This window comes from Marmota monax, unplaced genomic scaffold (assembly GCF_021218885.2).
Source record: "Marmota monax isolate L192 unplaced genomic scaffold, Marmota_monax_Labrador192_F-V1.1 WCK01_AAM20220418_F8-fsc00001, whole genome shotgun sequence".
NCBI lineage: Eukaryota > Metazoa > Chordata > Mammalia > Rodentia > Sciuridae > Marmota > Marmota monax.
In genome coordinates, this window is record NW_026693777.1 from 48,720,609 (window position 1) to 48,748,390 (window position 27,782).

Genomic DNA, 27,782 nt, shown 5'->3' on the forward strand with positions numbered 1-27,782 from the left:
ATGCAAAGCAAAAGCCAGCTCCATATTTAGTTAGCCTCAAAATATACATGGCCTGAGAGATCCCTATTTAGCTCACCTCCCTGCTTCTGCTGCAAATGTTTGCTGATGCTATAGCTTACAAGGAAAAATCCACAAAGGCCCTCTGAGGCCCTTTGGTACGCTTTTCCCCATGATTAGGTAAATGTCAGTTGAAAATCACCATGTATTTAGTGTTTTAATAAAAATCACAATATTGTTTGTTTCCTGGCCTGTGGTTCCAAAAGGGAAGGGAATAGCCGCATTAAACTTTGCACCTAAAACTCCAGCCGCTCCCCCCAGGATACCTATAAATGTTATCCTCCTGCCACCCAGGCTGTGTTTTCACTAGAACATCCTCCACTGCTAATTCTAGTCGATAATCACAGGACTAGCCAGGGTCATTTTCAGGCTTGAGGAAAGAAATAGAATCCAGATTGTGTGTCACAAGAAACATAACTTTAATTCCTAACTTCCAGTTCCTTGATGACAAGGTCACCAAATGCCAAACTTAGATCACAGTAATTCTACCAAGAACACACAGGCATGAAATCTATCTCAGCTTTTGTTTCCCTGCCTCCTCTCAAAGGACTTCATTGCCACCTCCAACCTTATTGTTAAGCACAGGCCTCAAGGGATGAATAAAACACCTATATGTGACTTCTCAGTGCTCCTGGAGTGAACCTAAGATGCCATCTTGAGTGATATTGATCTGGACACCTACTCTTGTCTATGGTAGTTGCCTTATAGACAGGAGGATTTTATCAGGCATCTTACTCCTCTACCTGTTTTCCAAAGCTGGATGTGTTTTTAACAGAAATATGAGTTGAATTGTAATCACTGAAAATTCCATATGCCCCTTGTTTGGGATAACACAGTGACATCCATTAAATCTCATGCATAATTGTGATTACCATGATTTCATTGAATTTTATTCTTTAAGAGGGAAGGTAAAACACAGCAGCATTAAATGCTGGAGGCATGGAGTGAGAAGGAAGGGCCCTCACAGAGGATGAGGAATGAAGCACGAGGTGAAACAGTCTTCCAGGCTCACTCCTCTGACGAAGTTCCACATACCAAATGAATTTAGCTGGACAGGATTTTGTAAATTTTCTGTGTGAGATGAGTAAGTTGGTACTTCTCAATCTCATGACTAAATATTGCTATTTAATTTATCATGTACCTATTGAATTACCAGTGTTCATAATACTTCCTATTAAGTTCCAGGCTCTGTTTCATGCAGAATTTTGTTTCTAACTTTATCAAAACCAATAGCAAACATTCCCTTGACTTTTGAATGGTCTAAATGAAAGAGTTTACCTTTTAGTTGGATAAAGGCAAATAACTGGTTTCTCTCATTTCACTGAGGTTCCTAGGCATGACCATGAACAGGGGCCATGGCAGAAATGTATTGAGCAATAAATAACATGTTGTCCACATAATGGCTGAGCCCTAAAACACACAGCAGATTCCCAGGTTAGCTGACAGAAAGCAAATTTTTTTTTTTTTTTTTTTTTTTTTTTTTTTAATTTTTTATTGTGGGTTGTTCAAAACATTACAAATTTCTTGACATATCATATTCCACACTTTGATTCTAGTGAGTTATGAACTCCCACCTTCACCCCATACACAGATTGCAGATTCACATCAGTTACACATCCATTGATTTACAAATTGCCATACTAGTGTCTGTTGTGCTCCGCTGCCTTTCCCATCATCCACCCTCCCCCCTCCCCACCTCTCCCCTCCCCTCCCCTCCTCTCTCTCTACCCCCTCCACTGTATAACCCTGAGGGTCTCCTTCCATTACCGTGCAATTTCCCTTCTCTCTCCCTTTCCCTCCCACCTCTCATCCCTGTTAAATGTTAATCTTCTTCTCCTGTTCTTCGTCCCTACTCTGTTCTTAGTTACTTTCCTTATATCAAAGAAGACATTTGGCATTTGTTTTTTAGGGATTGGCTAGCTTCACTTAGCATAATCTGCTCTAATGCCATCCATTTCCCTGTAAATTCTATGATTTTGTCATTTTTTAATGCAGAGTAATACTCCATTGTGTATAAATGCCACATTTTTTTTTATCCATTCGTCTATTGAAGGGCATCTAGGTTGGTTCCACAGTCTTGCTATTGTGAATTGTGCTGCTATGAACATCGATGTAGCAGTGTCCCTGTAGCATGCTCTTTTTAGGTCTTTAGGGAATAGACCGAGAAGGGGAATAGCTGGGTCAAATGGTGGCTCCATTCCCAGCTTTCCAAGAAATCTCCATACTGCTTTCCAAATTGGCTGCACCAATCTGCAGTCCCACCAGCAATGTACAAGTGTACCCTTTTCCCCACATCCTCGCCAGCACTTGTTGTTGTTTGACTTCCTAATGGCTGCCAATCTTACTGGAGTGAGATGGTATCTTAGGGTGGTTTTGATTTGCATTTCTCTGACAGCTAGAGATGGTGAGCATTTTTTCATGTACTTGTTGATTGACTGTATGTCCTCCTCTGTGAAGTGTCTGTTCAGGTCCTTGGCCCATTTGTTGATTGGGTTGTTTGTTCTCTTATTGTCTAATTTTTTGAGTTCTTTGTATACTCTGGATATTAGGGCTCTATCTGAAGTGTGAGGAGTAAAGATTTGTTCCCAGGATGTAGGCTCCCTATTTACCTCTCTTATTGTTTCTTTTGCTGAGAAAAAACTTCTTAGTTTGAGTAAGTCCCATTTGTTGATTCTAGTTATTAACTTTTGTGCTATGGGTGTCCTATTGAGGAATTTGGAGCCCGACCCCACCGACTGTAGATCGTAGCCAACTTTTCCTTCTATCAGACGGCGCGTCTCTGATTTGATATCAAGTTCCTTGATCCATTTTGAATTCACTTTTGTGCATGGCGAGAGAAAGGGATTCAGTTTCATTTTGTTGCATATGGATTTCCAGTTTTCCCAGCACCATTTGTTGAAGATGCTATCCTTCCTCCATTGCATGCTTTTAGCCCCTTTATCAAATATAAGATAGTTGTAGTTTTGTGGATTGGTTTCTGTGTCCTCTATTCTGTACCATTGGTCCACACGCCTGTTTTGGTACCAGTACCATGCTGTTTTTGTTACTATTGCTCTGTAGTATAGTTTGAAGTCTGGTATCGCTATACCGCCTGATTCACACTTCTTGCTTAGCATTGTTTTTGCTATTCTGGGTCTTTTATTTTTCCATATGAATTTCATGATTGCTTTCTCTATTTCTACAAGAAATGCCATTGGGATTTTGATTGGCATTGCATTAAACCTATAGAGAACTTTTGGTAATATCGCCATTTTGATGATGTTAGTTCTGCCTATCCATGAACAGGGTATATTTTTCCATCTTCTAAGATCTTCTTCTATTTCTCTCTTTAGGGTTCTGTAGTTTTCATTGTATAAGTCTTTCACCTCTTTTGTTAGGTTGATTCCCAAGTATTTTATTTTTTTTGAAGATATTTTGAATGGAGTGGTTGTCCTCATTTCCATTTCAGAGGATTTGTCGCTGATATACAGGAATGCCTTTGATTTATGCGTGTTGATTTTAAATCCTGCCACTTTGCTGAATTCATTTATTAGCTCTAATAGTTTCTTTGTAGAGCCTTTTGGGTCTGCTAGATATAGAATCATATCATCTGCAAATAGTGATAATTTAATTTCTTCTTTTCCTATTTTTATGCCTTTAATTTCTTTCGTCTGTCTAATTGCTCTGGCCAGTGCTTCGAGAACTATGTTGAAGAGAAGTGGAGAGAGAGGGCATCCCTGTCTTGTTCCAGATTTTAGAGGGAATGCCTTCAGTTTTTCTCCATTCAGAATAATGCTAGCCTGAGGCTTAGCATAGATTGCTTTTACAATATTGAGGTATGTTCCTGTTATCCCTAGTTTTTCTAGAGTTTTGAACATAAAGGGATGCTGTACTTTGTCAAATGCTTTTTCCGCATCTATCGAGATGATCATATGGTTCTTATTTTTAAGTCTATTGATGTGGTGAATAACATTTATTGATTTCCGTATATTGAACCAGCCTTGCATCCCAGGGATGAATCCTACTTGATCATGGTGTACAATTTTTTTTATATGTTTTTGTATCCGATTCGCCAGAATTTTATTGAGGATTTTTGCATCTAGGTTCATTAGAGATATTGGTCTGTAGTTTTCTTTCTTTGAAGTGTCTTTGTCTGGTTTAGGTATCAGGGTGATGTTGGCCTCATAGAATGAATTTGGAAGTTCTCCCTCCTTTTCTATTTCCTGAAGTAGCTTGAAAAGTATTGGTATTAGTTCTTCTTTAAAGGTTTTGTAAAATTCTGCTGTATACCCATCGGGACCTGGGCTTTTCTTAGTTGGTAGTCTTTTGATGGTTTCTTCTATCTCCTCAATTGATATTGGTCTGTTTAGGTTTTCTATATCCTCCTGACTCAATCTGGGCAGATCATATGACTTAAGAAATTTATCTATGCCTTCACTATCTTCTAATTTATTGGAGTATAAGGATTCAAAATAGTTTTTGATTATCTTCTGTATTTCTGAAGTGTCTGTTGTGATATTGCCTTTTTCATCCCGTATGCTAGTAATTTGAGTTCTCTCTCTTCTTCTCTTCACTAGCATCGCTAAGGGTCTGTCGATTTTGTTTATTTTTTCAAAGAACCAACTTTTAGTTTTGTCAATTTTTTCAATTGTTTCTTTTGTTTCGATTTCATTAATTTCAGCTCTGATTTTAATTATTTCTTGCCTTCTACTTCTTTTGCTGTTGTTTTGCTCTTCTTTTTCAAGGATTTTGAGATGAAGTATGAGATCATTTATTTGTTGGTTTTTTCTTTTTTTAAGGAATGAACTCCAAGCAATGAATTTTCCTCTTAGAACTGCTTTCAATGTGTCCCATAGATTCCGATATGTTGTGTCTGTGTTTTCATTTATCTCTAAGAATTTTTTAATTTCCTCCTTGATGTCTTCTATAACCCATTGATCATTCAGTAACCTATTGTTCATTCTCCAATTGATGTATGCTTTTTCCTTCCTTCTTTTATCGTTGATTTTCAGTTTCATTCCATTATGATCAGATAAGATGCATGGTAATATCTCTACTCCTTTATATTGTCTAAGAGTTGCCCTGTGACATAATATATGATCTATTTTTGAGAAGGATCCATGTGCTGCTGAGAAAAAAGTGTAACTGCTTGATGTTGGGTGGTATACTCTATATATGTCAATTAGGTCTAGGTTATTAATAGTGTTATTGAGTTCTATAGTTTCCTTATTCAACTTTTGTTTGGAAGATCTGTCCAGTGGCGAGAGAGGTGTGTTGAAGTCTCCCATGATTATGGTGTGGTGGTCTATTAGACTCTTGAACTTGAGAAGAGTTTGTTTGACGAACATAGCTGCACCATTGTTTGGGGCATAAATATTTATGATTGTTATGTCTTGTTGGTGTATGGTTCCCTTAAGCAGTATGTAGTGTCCCTCTTTATCTCTTTTGATTAACTTTGGCTTGAAATCTATTTTATTTGATATGAGTATGGACACGCCTGCTTGTTTCCGAAGTCCATATGAGTGATATGATTTTTCCCAACCTTTCACCTTCAGCCTATGTATGTCTTTTCCTATCAAATGCGTCTCCTGTAGGCAGCATATTGTTGGGTCTTGTTTTGTGATCCATTCTACTAGCCTGTGTCTCTTAATTGGTGAGTTTAAGCCATTAACATTTAGGGTTATTATTGAGATATGGGTTGTTCTTCCAGCCATATTTGTTTATTTCTGTTACTAAACATTGTTTGTTTTCCTCTTTGATTGTTTCCCCCCCCCTTTACTGTCCTACCTCCCACTGTTGGTTTTCATTGTTATTTTCCATTTCCTCTTCCTGTAATACTTTGGCTAGGATGTTTTGAAGAGATGGTTTTCTAGCTGCGAATTCTTTAAACTTTTGTTTATCGTGGAAGGTTTTAATTTCATTCTCCATCCTGAAGCTTAATTTCGCTGGATACACAATTCTTGGTTGGAACCCATTATCTTTCAGTGTTTGAAATATGTTATTCCAGGATCTTCTAGCTTTCAGAGTCTGTGTTGAAAGATCAGCTGTTATCCTGATTGGCTTGCCCCTAAATGTAATCTGCTTCCTTTCTCTTGTAGCTTTTAAAATTCTCTCCTTATTCTGTATGTTGGGCATCTTCATTATAATGTGTCTAGGTGTGGATCTCTTATGATTTTGCACATTCGGCGTCCTGTAGGCTTCTAGGATTTGGGATTCTGTCTCATTCTTCAAGTCTGGGAAGTTTTCTTGTATTATTTCATTGAATAGACTGCTCATTCCTTTGGTTTGGAGCTCTGTACCTTCCTGTATCCCAATGACTCTTAAGTTTGGTCTCTTAATGTTATCCCATATTTCTTGGATGTTCTGCTCATGGTTTCTTAACAGTCTTGCTGAGCTGTCTATGTTCTTTTCCAGTTGAAATACTTTGTCTTCATTGTCTGATGTTCTATCTTCTAAGTGTTCTACTCTGTTGGTAGTATTCTCCATTGAGTTTTTAAGTTGGTTTATTGCTTCCTGCATTTCTAGGATTTCTGATTGCTTGTTTTTTATAACCTCTATCTCCCTGTATAGTTGATCCTTTGCTTCCTGGATTTGTTTGCGTAATTCGTTGTCGAAGTGATCTTTCATTGTCTGATTTTGCTGTTTAATGTCTTCCTTGATACTCCAGATCATCTGAAGCATGTATATCCTGAATTCTTTATCTGACATTCCATCTGCTGCAGCTGTTACCTCTTCTAAAGTTGCGTTGACCTGCATTGCTTGTGGTCCTTTCTTTCCTTGTCTTTTCATACTGCTTGCGTATCTTTCCTGCAGGTGCGGGCGGCGGCTCTACTCTCTCCTTATTCCAATTGGGGTGTCGTGGCTACCACGCCGGCAGGTCACTGGGCCTGTTCTGGGAGCTGGTGGCGGCTCTGTTCTGCCCCTACTCCAATTGGGGTGACGTGTCTGTCGTACCAGCAGGCCACTGGGCCTGTCCTGCTGGTCGGTCGCAGATCTGCCCACCTTTCGGGCACGAGTGGAGGCTCTGCTTTGCCCCTACTCCAATTGGGGTGTCGTGACTACCCCGCCTGCAGGATGCAGGGTCTGTTCCTGGCAAGGGAGGCGACTCTGCTCTGTCACTACTCCAATTAGGGTGGTGTTTGTACCCCGCCGGCAGGCTCCTGGGCCTGATCCGCCGGTCTGTTGTAGGTCTGCCTACCTTGAAGGCGCGGGCGGCGGATCTGCCCTGCCCCTCCTACCATGCCTGCGGACCCCTGGGCCTGATCTGCAGGTTGATCACTGGTCTGCTCACCCTGCGGGCACGGGTGGCGGTTCCGCTCCACCCCCACTCCAATTGGGGTCACGTGACCACCACACCGGCAGGGCCTGATCCGGGCGTGGGATAAGGATCTGCTCTGCCCCTACTCGAGTTGGGGTGACGTGTGTACCACACTGGCAGGCCACTGGGCCTGACCCGCCAGGCTGTCACAGGTCTGTTTACCTTGCAAGCGCGAAGGGCGGCTCTGCCCTGCCCCTCCTACCACGCCCATGTACTACTGGGTCGTGGGTCTGCCCACCTGGCGGGTGTGGGTGGCGGCTCCGCTCCGCCCCCTCTCCAATTGGGGTCACGCGGTCACCACGCTGGCGAGCCGCTGGGCCTGCTCCGGGGGCTGGCGGCGGCCCGGCTCCTTCCCTCTGGCTCGAGGACAAATTGAGGAGACTCGGGTGACTGAGCCTCACCCCCCTTACCAGAAGACCAACTGCTTATGTCACCGCTGGTATTGATGAAGATCTCTCCTCCACCGCTTTCTGCTGACATCAGATCTCTGCCATGTTGGTATCCTATGCGAATGGCAGCATTTCGTTCCCCTTGCCAGGCAACCCAAGCAATGGGTGAGTCCTGACCTGCCCTCAGCAGGACCCGGACCGAGACACAGTTTCCGCGGGCTCCTAGCCCCGGTCCAGGGAAGTTCCGGGAGCCGGAACTCGGCCGCTCCGTGCTCGGTGTAAGCTCCTATAAGTGTAGGCTCCAAGAAGCAGCCCCCGCGGGCTCAGTTCCGGGAGCCGGAATTCGGCCGCTTAGTGTTTGGTGTATGCTCTGATAGTAGCAGGGTCCAAGAAGCAGCCTCCGCGGGCTCCGCAGCCCTGAGCCAGGGCGGTTCCGGGACGGTTCCGGGAGCCGGAACTCGGCCGCTCTGTGCTCGGTGTAAGCTCCTATAAGTGTAAGCTCCAAGGAGCAGTCCCCGCGGGCTCAGTTCCGGGAGCTGGAATTCGGCTTCTTGGTGTTTCGTGTTTGCTCTGATATTAGCAGGGTCCAAGAAGCAGCCTCCGCAGGCTCCGCAGCCCGGAGCCAGCCAGAAAGCAAATTTATCTTGGGCATGACTGAGGTTAAAGGATACTGAATATTAGTAAATAAAAAGGAAATTTTTCATTGAACTTACTTGCTATTGGTATTAAGGATATTTAGCTATTTCCCTGCACTTTCTAGAAAAAAAAAAATGGGAAGAAGATAACCCAAGGAACAGGAACACTCATTTGAAAGGAAAAACAAGGTCAGAAAAAGGAAATTGGCTCATGGAAGAAATCCCGTTGAACTGGAGTGGTGTTAAACAAGAGCCCTCTCCTGTCTAGTTACCTTTCCTTGAAGCTGTGAGAGGTGGAAAGAAACAAGCAGAAAATTGTAGCAGTCCTTGTTCTTGGAGTGCACACCAAGTTTTTCCTGTCTTTTGGAGGGGCCATTTAGTCAGGAAGAATGGCAGTGGGTCTGTACCCCGCCAAATACCAGCTGATTCACAGCCCTCTCATCTTCCCTACTTGGTTCCTTCCACTGTCTGTCGATGATGCTCCCTCAGAGTCAGTTGTGAGGGACTACTGAAGCTCAGCGTGGCTAATTCACTACAGAGGAGGTACCCTATATCACATCTACAGGTTCCCTACGTGGCTGGTGAGACCTGTCAGCCTTTGTCCTCAGGCCCAGGGTTATTATGCAGAAATGAGGGGAGAAGCAGCAAAGGCAGAATATAAATGTCTCCATTTTGGGGCTGGATGCTTGTCTGATGCTGCCATTCAAACTCTTCAGGAGCCTAGACTGGGGAACATTACCTCAATCTGTTCACCTGAAGCTGGGAAAGGTAAGAAAACGACTGTTGATATGTTATCCCTCCTCCCCATGAGATTATAGGGGCTTCTCCAGCTTGGTCATACACCTGTTGCACAGGCATGGGTGGGCAGTCACAACTCCTTACTGCTCTGTGGTTTCCCACAGAGCAATTCATAACTTTTCACCTCTGAAAGTTTATTGTTTGCTGTCTGTGCCATTCTGATTTCCTGACTATATTTTGTCTGTATTGGTCCTTGTGAGGTAAAACTGACTTAATCATACTACAGTCTGAAATTTAAAAGACTAGAAGTCTCTGGATTGTGTAGATGCTGTAAAAGTAAAAAGTACCTGGTCCCCAAAAGATGGGTCAAGTGATGGTCAAGAGCAGCATGAATATGAATCACAGGGTCTGGGAAACTAGGGAATAGTCAGCATAGAACAACTTGAAGGTCACGGTGGAAAGGTTTTCAGCTGCACATTTGTTAGCCATAGAGCCTCGTGCTACCTTTCTTCTTCCTTCTATCTCCTCCTCTTTCTTTCTTCACATTTCTCCCTCACCTGCATTTTTCTATCTTCTTCTCAAAATGTCCGTCTCCTTCTCTGGAATCTATCTCTTCCATTCTTAGTTTCTCCAAAGAAACTTATTTTGTTTTCTTTCTTCAACATGCCCACTGAATTATAGTGTTGTTGCGTATCAGTTATTTTATCTTGCGAGTGAGCAGACAGAGAGCATGACTTCATACGAGGCCAGAGAAGATTAAAAAAAAAAAAAAGTCGTATTTAGTTTCCCAATGTCTCGGCAAAGAATTAGTCTGTTGACCTAGTTACAGTTCTAATTCTTATAAGACAAAGAGAAGGATGTGGATTTACTTACAGAAGTCTGTTAAAAATTAAATGACCATGCATGCATAGCAAATATAATTTTATTCCACTAATAAATTGTGTGGATTAGAATTTATAATGCATTAAAAATAATTTAAAAGACAATAGACATTACATATTTATGCCCTATTGTATTAATAGGTAGAAAATGAAGAAGGGTAAATGTGTGTGTGTGTGTATAAAAGAGAAATGGAATACATTCCTAGAATGAGTTTGAACCCACTCATAGTGCTTGTTCCCATCCTGCAGTTCTACACTGTTTACATTAAAGGCCGAAAGAGGCAATCCAGGTAAAGAAGATAGATTGTTTAAACTGGAGCCAGCCCTGTGTCTTCAAGTAGTGTACACTATTAAAATGATCTCAGAAGATTTGCAGATCTCTTTATAATCAGGCATTTCCTAACACCTGATGAGGCATTTCAGGGACAATGATTTCTAGTGGACAGCAGAAGAAATGCAGGCAGCCAGCCTAGTGGGTTGGCATTCTCTTGCTGTAGTTCTCTCATTTGGATCTTCTCGACCCTCTCTTTGACAAAACCATCTTTGGGGTTCTCCTTTCAGCTTCTTTTTTTCATCTCAACCTTCATTAGAATATAATTAATTTGGCCTGCAGCTTGATGCTGAGCACAGCAAGAATTTCTCATTGGGACCCCCTGCACAAACTGCCTTCTCTTTTACACAACCAAATGCCAAACTGGTTTCACAATGGAGATGTTGAACATAAATGCTGGCTCTGTCGTAATGTCCACCCGGTGGTTATGTGAATGGTTGTTTATAACTTGTGTTCAGCTTTCTAGCCAAGCACTAGTGTCGCCTAAAATTGCTACTATGAGAAAACCAAAATGCTATTTTGTAAGCCCAGAGTGTTCATCTAAGTCTCAGAAAACTGCTCTTCTTTCTGCAGAGCTTGCTAAAGAAAGATAAACAACTAGACCCAGACAATGGGAAGCTGGGGAGCACTGGCTCTTCATTAGGTTACATATTACTGTGGAACAGGCAGAAGAAATGTATTCTTAAAAGGTGGTTGCCTACTTGTGGGGTAAAATATGTTAAATATCAGCAGTCTCCACAGATCCCTGGGTTGACCTTTCGTGGATTTGTTATTGAGAAATTGATCAGCTCCTTACTTCTCCCATGATCACATGATCATATCAGAAGCATAATTTGGATAGTGAGTCATCTATTGTTCCTCTGTGGCAGTAATAGCTTAAACAATCAGTTTGGCTTAAAAATGATCAATAATTGGTGACTGACTGCTGGTGATCAGGGACCCTATTTCCCACTGTAATTCCTTGCCAGGCGGCATCTCAACTTATAAAGTTGCTATGATGGGTAATTGAAAGCTTGAAGATATGTGGGATTTGTATCTTGGGGCAAAAATATAATTGTAAATAATTTATGTGACCAGCCTAGAATTATTAAATTTCAAATGAACAAATTAATAATAAAATCTTTCCTTGATAATAGTAATAATCTAATTTTCCATCTAGCCTGAATTCTGAATCAAATATATAATTTATTCAGTGGTAATAAATTTGTATCTTAATAACATGAAATGATTTCAGCGATTGGCTGTCATCTTTGGAACATCAGGAAATAGGCCCAAGTGGCCTCATGGGGAAACTCAAGTAATTCCCAGCAATGCGATGAGATGGAAATTGTAACTGATGTCTGTCGCTGCTGCGGCAGAGAGTCTCCTGGGTTACAGCTAAGAAATAGAGGGCAATGTAGGCAGGCGGGGGTTTTATGCAGACTTGAGGATCAGAGCCCATGAGTCTTCCTGGGGAAATAGTGAAGGGTATGTGGAAAATGAGCCCTCATACCAGGAACACGCATTGCTCAGTCAGCGGGAAGGTCAGAAGTTGTCAGTAGACTCTGAATCATCCAAAGTAGGGGAGTCCGTCCCAAAGTAAGACTGGGAAGGAGTAATTGAGTCAGAAATGGGAGGATACCTGGAACAGCTGGCAAAGTTGCCTGGGTCTGGGCAATGAATACAGTCTACCAGGTGGCCTGTAACCCCTTAACAAAAATATGAGGGAAAATTAAGGTTTTTACAGCTGGTGAGAGTAGAGGCACGGCACACACTGGTGCCGCTTCATTTCCTTTTGGTGGGAGGATAGTATCCTTCTATACTGGTCTTTGAGATACCTTCTTATTTCTTGAGACTCCTGCCTGTGTATAATAAAGCATTTTCATGATAATAATACAGTGTTTTCACCTGTTCACTTTTAATTGAATATATTACTGGAAAGGCCCTCATGAACACACTTGGACCTTGAAAACAGTTTTTAATCATCTTGATAGAGTGATAATAGAAACACACAGGCAAGTAAAATATCCCCAGCAAGAATGGCTGCCAAAGAATGATTTCTTACTGTTTTCCCTCTACCTTCCATTTAAAAATCAGACCCATGCTTAATGTTAAAGATCAAAGGAGGATCTTCTGGGCAAATGTTTCACTGACTGGTGTATTATGATTATGAGATGGGTTTTGCAACATCTTTCAAAACTTAAGGGAGCTCAGTCTTTCCTTCCACTTAAGAATTCTTTTTTCGTGACAATCTAAAAATCCCCTGAATAATCTCGGCCCCTCAAACTTGGTGTGAACTTCTCAGATGGACTTCTTCTGTCTTGCTTATTTCAGGGGGACGATATATTGCCTAAAGTTGGAAAAACATTATTTTCCTCCAGATACAGTGATCCATCCTTTCATGTACTAGGGCTTGGAAAAATAAGACTGCTAAATGAGACCAGATGTGACTTAAATCAAATTTATAACCTATAAAATGGGACTTCTTATTTTATAATCTATAAAATGGGACTTCTTGAAAGAACAGAAAACTCTGCTAGTTTTAAACTCTGTTGTGGCATCATGAAATCTCAAGAGCCACAAATTGGACAAGTCTAGAACACAATATACTTCTAAATACTTGCTGGTCACTGTGGAAGCTACCTTGTCCCCTAACAGTCAAGGTAAGCAATGCATGGCCATCTGGCAACGGAGCCCTCAGAAGATGTACACGGCATTTCTTTTTTTAATGAAATTCTTCCCTTTTTCCTCTAACCAAAGGCTTTATTTTAAAACAGAGACAGAAAGGGTGGATTTATGTTAGAAATTTTTTCTGTATAACTCCGTAGGCTGGAATACAATAATTTCTAACCCAGCTATAAACCTTTGAGCTTTAATTGACACAGTTAACTATGATTAAGATTCTTTTCATGTTATCTCCCTAATAAATTAATTCTAATATTTCTCTCAGCAAAACATTTTATAGTTTTTATGGTAGAAATAGTGTGCATGAGCAAAATGCTTCTACCTTTACCAAAACTTCAATTTGAAAAAGAATAAAAGTTCTGTGTATATGAATTTATTTACTTAATTCATTCAATGCAATTTATAAAATAATAGGTCAGCTAAGATACATGGAGTAGCCTCACTGTATAGAGTACTGACATAGGCACTGGAAATATTTGGAAACAGAGAAGCACCAGTCTTTGCCTGGGGAAAAAAAAATGTAATCTACTAAGAGACCCATTGAGAAACCAAGTATTAAAAAAAAACATAAAAAACAGCATTAGAGATAGAGCAGATTGAGTTCTTATGTGCTAATGGAACATAAGGAAGAGGCAGTTAAAATACAGGCTTAATCAATAAGCCTCCCTTAAAGAAGTAAATTTTGAATAGGATTTGAAAAAGGTTAGTGAAGAGAAGTTTTAAATGAGATTAATCACTTTCACAACTGGAGACATGAAATTGAAAGTCCTGCCCAGAGAACAAGATTTCCTTAGCCTGAGTAAATACCCAAATCAGAAAAATATTATAAGCCCTTTCATCTGTCTACGTTGGGTGGTTAGCCAAAAATCAACATTGAAGATGGAAATCATGAAATATGAAGCACATAGAATATTTTAACTTAAAACCTGTAAATATACACTCAATCACAAATCTTTGACAATATCAATGTTTCCTTTGAGTTAGAGTCTCTCTTCTTTGTAATGACTTTTGCATCATTTTCAATATCCTTGGAAATAAGTTCAGAACTCTGAGACACTTGCTAAGGTACATGTGAAGTCTCCTATTCCAGCTGTCATTTCCCCCCAGAATTGTTTGTAGTTATGCACCAAAATTTGACAGTGGATTCTTTAAAGACATGCTTTCAGAACAATTTTTCCCTATGAACATAATTTTCCAAATACCTTTGGGTAATCTTCATATTTTTGTTATTTACCAAATTTTATAAATTCTATGATAAGAATAACTACATAAGTGGATTTTGAAATCTATACAGGCAACTGTTGGAAAGCAAACAGCTCATATTTTGGAGGCGGAAGTACATGGGCTTACTGATGAGAAGCTCTCCCATGAGAGAATTCAGTGTGTCAAAGGTCTGGTTGGTTATATTTTAGAGATGAATGAGATGTTAATTCAGCTAAGTAAGGATCAGTAAATATTCCACATTCTATTGAAATAGCTATTGTAATAAAATTATGAAGGCAGGCTCAAAGATGATCCTAGACTGAGGAGTCAATTGAAAGCAACTCCAGAACAGCCAGTCAGAAGAGGTGGAGATGATCATCCATCACCCATGACTCCAGTCTCCAGCAATGACAAATAAAATGCTAAAAAGAGAAAATTAAAATAGCTTCAATCAAAGAAAACAAGAAGAACATCTCTGTGGCCCAGAAACATAACAGAAATGAAAAATTGTGAATTAAGCCTGCCTTAAGCTAGCAGCCTGCTAGGCTCAGTGCCAAACATTCTTTTGGAAGATTTTACACTCTGAACATCTGATTCAACATTGCTACAACAGAGAACCTTGACTGTGTCTACATGGTGGCAATTATAGTGGATTATGGTAGATATACCAGCTTTAAAACACACAACTTCAGATCCACAGTTTCCACCAGAAAGTTGGACAATCCCATTAATGGAATTATACTCATGGTTTTAATTTATTCCTAGTAATGAGCAGTAGGTGCTATTTCTGTTTTTGAGCAAGAGCACACTGACAGATAATCTTTACATACTGAGCAAAAGACTTTATTCTATGGAGTCTTTCTTACCCAAAGTGGTCTCTGGAGTGACACCTATGGGTTAGTTTCTGAAACCAATCTAATTCTTGCCCCAGACTCAGGGGCAAACTGGCCACACCTGTCACTCTGGTATGTTCCTATAAAGGTCCCTAGGAAGGTAGTCCTTCTGTATTGAGAGCTAACTGGGGAGACTTTCTTAAAAATTTCAAGGTGGTCTGTCAAAGGGGTTTATTATAAGTGAAAAACTTTTAGCAAGGAAAGAAAAAATGACAGTTGTGAGGGCACTTAAAAAGAAAGAGCAATTATATGTAAATGCAAAGTAATACAATGATATTGATTAAAACAATGGGGAAAATGAGTTGTGAACCTAGATATTTTACAGTGAACTTGTAGCCACCATGAACAAATATGAGGGGTGACTGATGCGACAGTGGGGAAGATGTCAGTTGACTCATCTTAGGCATGTTTATGAATGACCTTTATCCCACCTGGCCCCGTCTGTCTGTTCATTTTGTAAAGATATGTTGAGTGTTGACTCTGGGTCAGAGTCTGTTGGATTTAGGGAAGACACTGGTGGAAAGAGCCCTGTAAATGCCCTGAGGCTAATTTGTGTTGCTTTGCTTCTTGGTAAAAAAATATTTGATGAAATAAAGAAAGAAGGAAAAGTTGAGGAATAACTGCTGCTTGCTTTCAGTAGAACATTACTAGACAAACAACAAAAGAAATGCAAACAGTATTAGATAAACTACCTACCATGCCAAGAAACAATTACATGGGGAATCAAGCCTTTTAAGGATCTGAGATCACTGAGGCATTTTTTTGTACTAAATATGAGGTTTTTAAAGCCCAGACCAGGTCAACAAACATTTATCCAGTTGTATGAGACCACTGTATAAATTAGCTGCTCAAGTGCCCAAGTAACATTATACCAATATGGCTAAGACAAGGTTTCTTTACTTACAGAGCCCACAGTCTACAGGGTGGGACAAGAGAAAAGCAGAAAGCAAAGTCCCTTTTATTATACTTTTGCTTATTAATCTTTGTAGTGCTACTTGGTAGAGACAAGCGACTTTTGAATGGTTCTAATTTCTATCTCCCAAAATGATCCAGGAGAATCCTTTGTGTCTGTCCTAAAGAGAATTTTCTATGAGCCCTCTGGCATTTATAGCCCTGATAAAACTAAGTGATCCTAACCTGATCCCCTGTATCAGAATACATGGAGCCATAATTCCTTAGGCTCAAACATGCAAAGTCCTAGTCACCTCATTTTTACCCATGTCATCTGGGAAGAGTTGGTGGGCTGAGTTTCAGAAGTTTTGATCATCTTCATGATTTATTAGCTTAGATGGCACATATGGAAAATACAGCATAAAGTGGGATCATAGCACAGCCCTTGAAGCTGCCAAGTGCTGGTGTTCCTCAAAAGGGCATATACTCTTCCCTTTGAGGTCAAGCTTCCAATTTTCTTGTGGCACTGACAGAGACTCGGCACTCACAACACCGTAACAATAATGATAATAATAAAATATTTACTTAGTGCTTTCTATGGGCCAATGTGCTAAATGCTTTACCAACTTTATCTCACAAGGACCCTGTGAGTTAAAGAAATGTCATAAAAATTAAAACACAAAGGGGTTAACTAAATAGCCCAGGTTTACATACCTAGTGATAAGACTACTCTATCTCTGCTCTTTTTGATTCCAGAGACAAAATTCAGTCTCTAATTGAATAGTCTCCAACATGCTAAGAAATTTTAGCACACATTCAACTTCTCATAACAGTTTACCTATGTTCTCAGAAGCATCTCTGTGTATCTCAAGACTCAGCTTCAAGCCCCTGCTCCCACACAACACACACACTCACTTATATACCAGCTCACCCACATTTTTTCTGTCTAGTTTACAGTAGGCTCAGTTATTGCTCATACTCAATTTAATTTCTGGCTCAGCCTGTAAATGCTTCTTAAATGTTAAGAATTCCAGGGACCTTCACAAAGACCTACATAACAAGATTCATGTTTTCTCACAAATTAGAATAGGCAACTTCCCCTTTCACATGTGGTACCTCTGAGTGACAACTGTTGTATTCAGACAAATAGAAAAGCCCAAGCAGTGTATACATGTTTAGCAATATGTAAGAGGTGCTTTTCAACAGATCTGGGGAAAAGAGCAAATTCACAATATTTGCAGCCCTTCTAGTGCAAATTCACTATGTTGTCTGTGGTTGTTTTGAGTCCAGAAGCTTGGTTCTTTTCTCACTTCACCTTTCCTTTTCCCCTGAAACATCTTTATCAGCTTCCCACTCTTCCATCTGTTGGAAGTTCCTGTTTTTCTTTGAAAAGATTTCTCAGCCCCACTTGCTTGCACATGCTGTGACTCATTTTCACTAATTTGTGCAATGAGCAGTGAGCAGGGACCAGCAGAGACCCTGCTGCCTGCAAAGGGCTAATCAGCTCCCAACTGTGGCTTGCAAGGATGTCTGTTGGAGAGCTGCAAATGCCTCCTTACTGTGCAAGAGGCACCCCTTCTTTATGTCCCACCCCCAGGTTTTGTTCTTGAGTAAGTGGCTTGAAAGCAGACATCTCTAGCCCTGAGTCAGGCTCTCCCTGCCAAAAACATGCAGAGGAGGGTGTAGTTCTTTTCCCATTTGTCTATTTCAAAATTAACATTTGATTACTAAACTTTTTTGTTTTGGTTTTTTTTTAAGTAAAGAAAAAGAAATATGTTTCCTCTAGTCCTGGCAGATCATTTGTTGTTTTTTCTCACCCCTCCTGTTTCTCCCGGGTGTATTTGCAAAATGAACGAAGGCTGATTTCTAGCAGAGGATATTTCATGGCTTAGTTTCTCATCAAGATGATAAATCAAACTGGGTGCCTGAATAATTACATTCATGGAGCTGGACTGTAATTTTTTACCGCAAAATTCACGAGGCAGTGTTCTGACTCATTATATACAACAGTTTTCATAACTCATGCAAATGTTACATCTAACTTTTGGATAGATAGAGGGGTATTTTTAGGAATTTTCATCAATACTTAATAATGCAATTTGCACTTCAAACAGAACATTGCAATAAAGAATTCAAGAGCAAATAAGTGCCATTAAGTCAAGTAAGGGGTTTTATAGACCCGGTTTCCGATTACAACACCTTGTTTCACGACACATGAATATACATTTTAGCATAGGCAAAGTAGATATTAGGCTCTTCCTTTCCACTAGGAAGGCAACATGGCCTTGCTCTGGGAACTGGGACTACTGAATTCCATCCTAATTTCCATAACCAAATTACTATGTGGATTTGAAGAAATTCATTTCTTTTCATTTTAACAGAGAAAAGCACCACCTGGCCTCTACTTTCCCTGAGATCATTTTTCATAGCCTGCTTTGACTTTGACAGAGAAATGTATCTTTACATTCATGTGCATGTGCACTCAAAGCCTACAGATACAGAGGTTCTTGCTTTTTAAGCTTGTTTACTCCTCCAAAGGAAAAGACTCCTGTTCACTGGAACTACACACACACACACACACACACACACACATATATATATATATATATATATATATATATATATATTTAAAGGACTATATAATGAGGTTTGGAATGGAGTAATGATAGCTGTAACTGAACCCCAAGCCATGACCATCTGCTCTAGCAAGCCATAAAATTTAGCCATCCACTTCTTAGGAGTTGAGCTAAGAAGCAGGGTAAGCTATCTAGCATTTTTTTTTTTTTGTATCAGCAAGGCTTTTTGACAGGAATTAGATAGTAACTTGAGCATAGGATCTAGTGTAAAAGCCTAAATTATAAAATAAGGTCAGTGGCTAACTAGCTGTACAGCATTATGCTTATCATTTAATTTCTTTGAGCTTCCTTTTTCTTCTCTGTTAAATGGATTTGATGATGTATACCTCACAGAGAGTTTATGAGTATTAAATGGATGTGTAACATATGTAGAACTGGTAGTGCAAAGCCTAGCACAGAGTGATACAGTGTGTCGGTTAAGTTTTGATGCCATTGAGTTCAAGGGACTCCGCATCTGGTAGAGGAGATAAAATATCTACATAGATAACTGTAATTTAAGGTAAAATAGCTTATGTGTCCTAGAAGAGCTAAAGATAAAGAGGTAGCAAGAAAAGCTTCCAACTGAGGCTATGGACTTGGGGGGAAATCAATTATTGTTCCATGGGAAAGTTCTGAGGGGTATAATTAAGAGAAAACTAAGCAGAAGGAAGCATGATAAATATGTTAGTAAGTCCTTCAAGAAGCAGATAACAATATGGAATAAAATATGTGAGCATTTTATTAGGGAAATGTCTTTTGAGGAGAATGAGGAGGTAGAAAGGGAGGCTGGGAGACATGCTAGACTTCCATCCATGACTGCCCTAGTGAAGGAGACAAAGAGGGGTTTGTCCTTCACCGTGGTATAGCCTAAGGAAGGTTCAGCAAGGCCTCAGGGAGTCCTGGAGCTGAAGCTGGCTGTGAAAGTAGATCGAGTTTCCCGGGCATGCACCTGTCTTAGTGTCCTGCCGCTCAGTCATTTGCAGTCACCTCTGAAGCATGACCTCCAAGCAGTGCTAGTGCTGGGCTCCAGAGGCTCTGACTGGGGCTTGGGTCAATTTCCCTCCCAGCAGTTGGACGTCCTCCAGGAATGTTCTATGGTCACCTCATAGCAACAGCACAGAGGGTAGAGACTAGAAATTGGGTTGGTGTCACCAGAATTGAATATTCTGTTGGCAAACTGGACTCAGGTACAGAGCAGAAACCATTATCTGTGTTGTTGCTTATTTACATATGCAAATAGGTCAACAGTGCAGTCTGGGTGAAGGATGACCCTGTGAATGCTGACATTATGAGCGCCTGCCCCTTTGGGGCGGTCCATTGCTGTACTTGCCAACCTGCCTGCTGCCTATGTGGCTCCTTCATGCTCCAAGTCACTTTCCTTTATCAGAAAAATCCAGGAGCAGCCTAGAGATGTGGTCATGTCATCAGGGGTGAGCCCTCTTTCAGGACACCAAAAGGAATCCTTTATTAATAGCAATCCAGTAAGTGAACCAGAAAATCCCATTCTAAGCATCGCCCCATCTGATTGTTATGTGGTGTCATCTCCAGCACTCTTTTAAGGAAATTTAAGGCAAGCCTTGTTATTCCATTTTACTGGTGGTAAGGTCAGAATGCACTGAAGACGTAATTTTCTCAAGGCTATGCTTATACTCTACTAGTGGACAAAACCAAAACAAAACAAAACATGGATTTGGAAGGAATCAGACTCAGTCCTCACTTTGCCCCTTACTAGGTTTATGTCAGTAACATAAACCCTTTGAGCACCAGTAGTTCAAGTTAAAAACAAGAACAATAATATCCACTCCTTAAACTTGTCCAGGGAGTTAACTGATTAATATTTAAGTTCCCACACCTAGCATGAACCAGGGATTCTTCATTTCTTTTCTCTAACTAAAGGATTGACCGATAATTGTTACATTGGGACAGATAATGTTATAAAGAGAAATCAGCAACAATTTTAGAGGCAGTCCAGGGCTCATTTTCTCAGGCATAAGGAAAATTCTGTGTGGGTCATACCACAGGTTTGGGCACTAAGCAGACTTCGGTCCAATGTCCAGGTCTGCCTTTCACTGTCTCTGCAACGTTGGGTGAGTCACTTAACTTCTTGGGACCAGTCTTCATCTGTGATGTGTGGATCAGGACTATGACAGCCTGAAAGAGCTCCTTTGTAAGGGTTAAATGAGATGATTTGTTATAAATTGCTCAGAATATTATCTGCCTGAATCCACCACTTAGAACTATGGTAGCTCCTATATACCTGTCATTATTATTTTAAAATATTTTACTATCTTACAGATTATTATCATCATTAGTTGTGGCTCTGGGGCTCTCTGGGAACAATGTAGAAAAGGTTTGGGGAAGAGTGTACTCTTTGAGGTACCACATCCTGATCAAGTTCATGGAGCAGATACCACTTTAAAAAATGGAAGTGGTAGAGAGTGTTGTTAAAAGCAAACAAACAATAAATAGATATCAATAAACGTATCTTCTGGGAGTCACAATCATACTTTGAGTTGTTTGTTCACAAACAAACTTGGAGTTGTTTTTATATTGAAACCTTTTTTTAAGGCTTACCTGAGACTTATTTATATTTCAGTTTCAGAAATAATATCAGGAAGCTTTCAAGGATGTATAGAATCTGTCACTGTATAAATAAAAATTAAAAGAGAAAAAAAGATAGACTGGAAGATAAGAGACATCCAGGAATAAGGTAGGCATGCATAGTACCAATATTTAGGTACTTTCCCCAAATGGGCCAGACATTTGGCTCCAGATTTTCTGTTGGGTAGAATCTACTCATTTAAAAAGGCTGCCTGTTAAAAACCCTTTCATTTCTTAGGAGAAGCACAGTGATTATTTGATACCAACTCATCAGATAAAAATCTACCATTTCCTTAGGGTAAGCACAAGGATTATTTGGTGTGAAAGTGAGAAGCGATTTTTTTGGGGGGGGTACGGCTTCAAATAATGAATTTGTGTAGAGCTGACAAATGCTTCAGCATCATCCTCTCTACTGATACATTGAAGTACACATGACCATTTCTTACATGCTTCTAGGCAAGTGGTGTGCCATCTCTCCCTCAGAGTTCTTAACTGTAAAATGGGAATAATGTCAGTACCTACTTCATGGTATTGTTATGATGACTAGCTTAGTGAAGGCATGTGTAAACAGCTAGAACACTGTCTGCACATATAAAGCATTATATTAAAAATTGCTGTTGCTATCATTAGGCTCCTGAAGGAGACTGTGACATTTCTCCAGAGTGACATGAATTGTTCTTCATGAAGGAACTTCTACATTCCACCTCTTGACTACAGAAGGAATGGACTCTCTGGGGGAAAAAAATACATCCCTGAAATACTTTAACCCAATTGTCTCATTTCTAGGAATCCATCCCTGCAAAAAAAAAAAAAAAGCCCTAAAATACATAAAAATTAAATGTACTTAGATGTTATCTGTTGAGTTTGGGGCAAAAGAACAAAGCTGAAAACAAATCAATGTCCAACATAAAAGTAATGATTAAGTAGTTAACACCAGTGACAATATATTGATAATACATTTTGATTACTATTATTTTGGGAAACAATCACAACATGCAAGACCAAAAGTATATTGCTTTATACCCAGTTGTCCAGGCTGGAAACCCAGGATTCACCCTCTACTTCATTACTTTCCTCTCTCCCTCTCTGTGTGCAACTTACTAGCAAGTATTATGATTCTGCTTCCAAGATTATGTAAAATATATTCACTTCTCTTTGACTCCATGCTACCGTTCTCTCCAAACAGACTATTTCAGCTGCTTCTTCCTATCTGGACTCTCACAGCAGACAGGCCAAGCTGTGTGCTGTGTGCAGTAGACACGTTCATAGTCTATTATGCCTTACTTCAAATATGAGTTCTGTTAGGTGAGCCTTATGTACTCTTTCTCTTAGCTCTTACCATAGTAATGCTGAGTAAGAACCCTCCCCCCAAAACTCAGTGACTTAAATCAACAATTATCTCATCTTATTCAGGTATCTTCAAATCAACTGGAGGTAGGCAGAGCTTGGTGGGGCTTAGGTGAGCTGAACTCCAGGCTGCATGGTGAGCCCATGTCTGCTGCATATGTCTCTCATCTTCCTCTTATCAGTGGACCATCCAGAGTATATTTTTCTTTTATGTGTTTGGGGTACATTTATGATAAATTAAAATTCATGTCATGCATTTTGTTAAACAATTGGAATAAACATTGTCATTTAAAATAAATTTTTAAAAGGAAATCTATTTCAGTAATTTATGGTGGATATCCTTCAACAATTCAGAACACTAGCTGCAGGGGTATAAAACTTAGATCTGTTTTGATGGAGTAAGTGATTTTTTTTTTAAGTTTTTTACTGGTGCATTATAATTACACATAATAGTGGCATTTGTTTTTACATATTTGAACAATAGCATGTGTAAACTGCTAGGGTCAGTTTCATTCCCCAGACTTCCCCTTTTCCTCTACTGCTCCCTCCTCTAGTTCCCCTTCCTCTGTTCTACTGGTCTCCCTTCTATTTTTATGATATCCCTCCCCTTGCTTTTATTTTTCACTCTCTAGCTTCCACATGTGCGAGAAAATACATGACACTTGACTTTCTGAGTCTGATATACTTTGCTTAAGATAATACTCTCAAATTCCACCCATTTTCCTTCAAATACCATAATTCCATTCTTCCTTATGAGTGAGTAAAACTCCATTGTTTATGTATGTGTGTGTGTTGCAGGCAGATAGATAGATAGACAGACAGACCAACCCCTGGGATAGATAGATAGAGAGACGGACACCTGGGTTCATTCCATAGTTTAGCTATTGTGAACTGTGCTTCTATAAACATAGGTATGCAAGTTATTATCACCATAGTATGTTGACTTTAATTCTTATGGATAAAATATCTAGGAGTGGTATTATATTATTGAGTCTTATCATGGTTCCATTCCTAGTCTTTTGAGGAATCTCCATACTGATTTTCATAGTTGTTTTGGTAATTTACAATCCCAACAACAGTGAATAAGTATACTTTTTTCATCTTGTCCTCACAAGTATTTAATATTTGTTGTATTCTCAACGGCCATTCTAATTAAAGTGAGTAGAAATCTCAGTGTAGTTTTGATTTGCCTTTCACTGATTGCCAAGGATGTTGAACATTTTTTCACATTATCTGTTGGCCATTTGTAATCTTCTTTTGGAGAAGTGTTGGTTTCATTCATTTTTACATTTATTGATTTTTTTTTGTAGTAAGTTTTTTGAGTTCTTCATATATTCTGGATATTAATGCTCTGTTGGAGGAGTAGCTAGCAAAGATTTTTCTTCCATTCTTAGGCTCTTTCTTCATGCTCTTGTTTTCTTTGCTGTGGAGAAATTTTAAATTTGATGCCATCTCATTTATTAAATTTGGGTTATTTTCTCCTGAGCTTTAGAGTTCTTTTGAGGAAGTATTGTCCGGTGTTTTGGAGTGTTGCCCCTATAGAACATGTTCTTTTTTACCAAAGTGACAGAAGACCAATAGAATGGGCCCTACAGTTTGAATATATTTTAAACCTCTTTCTGTATTCTGTCTACTAAAGTCCCCTTGACCAAAGAAGTGACAGGGCAGAAGAGAATCACTCATTGCCTAAAAGCAATTCACCCCACATGCCAAATTAACCTCATCCAAATGCTCATCCTGGTCCAGCCTCATTGGACTTTTGTTTTTTTCCTCAGTTCTTCAAAAAGGACAAGCTCTTTGCTGCCTTAAGACATTTGCAAATGTAATTCTCTGAAACTCCAAGTCTTTGAAAGGCTCTTCTTCCTAAATTTTAGCTCTTTCCTGGAAACATTAGTAGGAAGTAACCTCCTGTGATTCTCTCAGCATTCTACTTCCTTGTAGCTTTTATTTGTTTAATCAATTATAATCTTTGTTATTTTATTATTATTTTTTTTGCAAGCTGTGAATCTCTCTCTCCTACTAGACCCAGTTTTTTCTTCCTTCTTTTTCTGTGTTATCTGAAATGCTTACTTCCCTTTACAGTTGATCAAGAACTAACCAGTGCAATTCAGAAGCAGACCCTGGAACTTCAGGGGTTCACATGGAGCTCAGATTCTACTATAGCCCAGTTTTTATTCTTCTCAAGAGGATTCTTGACTCTGATCGCTGCTTTTTCTTCCTGAACGTGGCCCTTGCTTCCTCAGTTTACCATGGTCACAAGTTAGCCCTTTTGTTCCGCTTTCCCTTTGAGGAGTGTTTCCTTTAAAGTTGTGAGATTCTGTTCTCCAAGTTCTCTCCCACAGAATTTCCTACTTCTCCTCAAAAAAATTTCCCCTAATGAGCCCTCAGTGACCCCACTCAGCCAGCCAGCTCTCCTCGGCTGTCTGAAGTGCTCTGAGTCACATGCACACCAGATACCGGCAGAGCCAGGACCAAAGCCAGGCCTCCTGTCTATCGCTACAGAAGTCTTCCTTATGATGGAAAAATTCCAGATGCTGGAACAGGCAGTCTGAAGTTTCTAGCTTTCCATAAGTACTAACAGTCATGAGTCTTCCAGCCTTCCTTCTGAACTTTATGTGATGGTCCTCAGGATCAATGCATCAGATAGTGGCTCTTATTACTGGTTCAAAGACAATGTCAGGCAAACTGGGGAGAGGTGACTGTCTACCTGGAGTGCTCTGGTTTTCAATTGGCTGGAAATTAATACTGAATTGCGGTAAACTCACACAGACTGGAATGACCTATCGACACTAAATTGAACTGCACATTTTCACAAAGAAGCCCAAGATGAAATTTGGGGACAGAAACAACTATTGATTTTTTTTTCCATAAGAGGAGTGAAACTAGCTATTGTATGGTTTCTACACAAATGCGTTTTTTATGAATGTTTCTTGTGGGAGTATCCACTGAAGTATGCGAGGGTCATTAGAATAAAGGCTAGATTTTTAAAAAGAAAGAATGATAGCTTTGATAGCTGGTGCATTTTTAGACAAAAATGGAATTTGAGGGGACCAACTATTCATATTCACACTGCCCCCATTCCCTCAATGTTCTTATTTTCATAGATATGTTTCCTTCAAAAATAAATCTTAAAGTCATCACCATAATGTTTATCCTCAAAAATACATCTTAAAATCATCACTGTATACTTTCCTGAGCTAACACTTAATGATCCATCCCCAGCTCCTTTGCCTGCTTCTTTATCCAATTAAAAAAAAATTTTTTTTGTAAGACTGCTATCCCTAAAGAGTAATGTACTGTTCTTAGAATTCTTTCACAACTAAAGTCCTTCATCTAATTTCAGGACACAGAAAACGATTTGAGTGAAAGTTGTTTTTTTTTTTTTTAATTCTTCTGAATACATAACAAGGATTATTCTATTTGAACAAGAAATAGGTTAATTTATCTAATTTGTCACAAAACAGGACATTAGACTGCCCCCGCCCAGAGATGTTCACTTCCTTATCTCTGGAACCTGTGAATCTGTTACTGTACCTGGAAAGAGAGACTTTACAAATGTGATTAAGTTAAAGATCTTGAGATGAAGTGATTATCCTAGATTATCTTGTTGAGCTCAACCAAATCCTAAGAGTCCCTAAAGGCAAAGAAGAAGGCAGAAAGGTCAGAGTCAGAGACAGATGTGCATATTGCTGTGCTGCAGGTTTTGAAGATGGAAGAAGGAGAAAGATGTCTATGAACCAGGGAATGCAAGAAGCCACTAGAAACTGAAAAAGTCAGACAAAGAATGCTCTTACGCAGGTAATGTAGCCCTGCTGTTACCTTGATTTTAACCCAGTGAAACTTCTGGGCTAATGGTATTTTTGGACTTCTAACTTCTATGTATTTGCCTATACAGTAGTTCATCTGTGCTATTTTCAGTCACTAACTTTCAGTTATTTGTTATGACAGCTTCAGGAAATTAATACAGATTGTTTAGAGCATAAGGGCTTAATTAATTCTTTTCTGAAATCCAAGTTGAGGAAGATTTCCATCAGGTAAACAAGGTTTTACAAGGAAAATGAGGGATGCCCTGGTTGTCATTGGCCATTCCAACAGCCACTGAACGTTCCTCTGTAGAGAGACTCCTCCACTGCACGGATGGGATTTAGTTCTGTTTTGTCAATAGCACATGGAACACTGAGTAGCCTGCATTTATAAACTGATGATAATCAAGAGGTCTTCCCTTCATAAATGGGTCTGACCAGTCCTTATGAATAGCCAATATCAGAAAGTATTCTTTGTGGAAATGGGAAAACATACATAGGCACTGGAGAATTCTGGTGTTTCTTAGGTATTTATACTGGGATTCAAAACCTCTATTATTCTAATGTCATCATATTCTTAGCTGTGGAACATATACATTGATGGTCAGGAAACTAAATTGAAACATTCTACAATACCTTTGGTAATTTTCTCAGGCTCACCTAAACATTCAAACCCACAAACTTGCCACCGAAGATACTCAGCATCATATTCACTTCACAGGACCTGGGTGGGAAGCCTAGCATGTCCACAAGAAAACCCCCAGGGGTTTGTCTTCTATGGGAGTCTTTGCCAAATTCTCTGCAATATAGGCCAGCTGCAAGGAGATGAGATCCACATGGCTCAGTTAAAGGCCTCAGGCCTGCAAGAGTGAAAATCTCCTGTGATAACAACATAGGCATAATTGCCAGGGTCCCCACAAATGACACATCTGTTACAAATTCAGCATATTCAGACATCAATTATGACTTACTAGATATTTATAGTTCATGTATGTGCTTCCCAATTTAGATGCAGTTTATTAGTCATCTTACCATAAACAACACTGGTTAGCAATATACTACCCTTAACAACATACTATCCTTAACAAGTTAATCCAACTTGAAAGTTAAATGAAGGTCAAATTCTCACACAGAATTGGAAAGATTATGTTAACTTTTTACGCGTAAGTGTGTTGGAAATTCTCCATTTCCTTCCATGACATTACATTATCATCATTGTTGTTGTTATTTATGACTGCTGTTTTGGAAGATGAGCATCTGTGTAAAGCTTTGTGCTCTGTATGCAGTGGCTTGCTATGTTACCATGTGAGCCTTATGAGAATCTATGATTGATTTTACCTTTTCCTAAGGACCCTGAGATTCACAGCCATTGAGTAAATTCCTTAAAGTCCTGTAGCACAGTAGAGACAGGACAGACATTTGGACCCAGCTCTAGTT

General features: G+C 39.7%; 1 protein-coding gene across 5 annotated transcripts in view; it reads left to right on the forward strand.

The window, feature by feature from the left end:
* Positions 1-27,782, forward strand: part of Sema6d (semaphorin 6D) — a 595,175-nt gene that overhangs the window by 181,241 nt on the left and 386,152 nt on the right. The gene's annotated exons all lie outside the window — the stretch shown is intronic.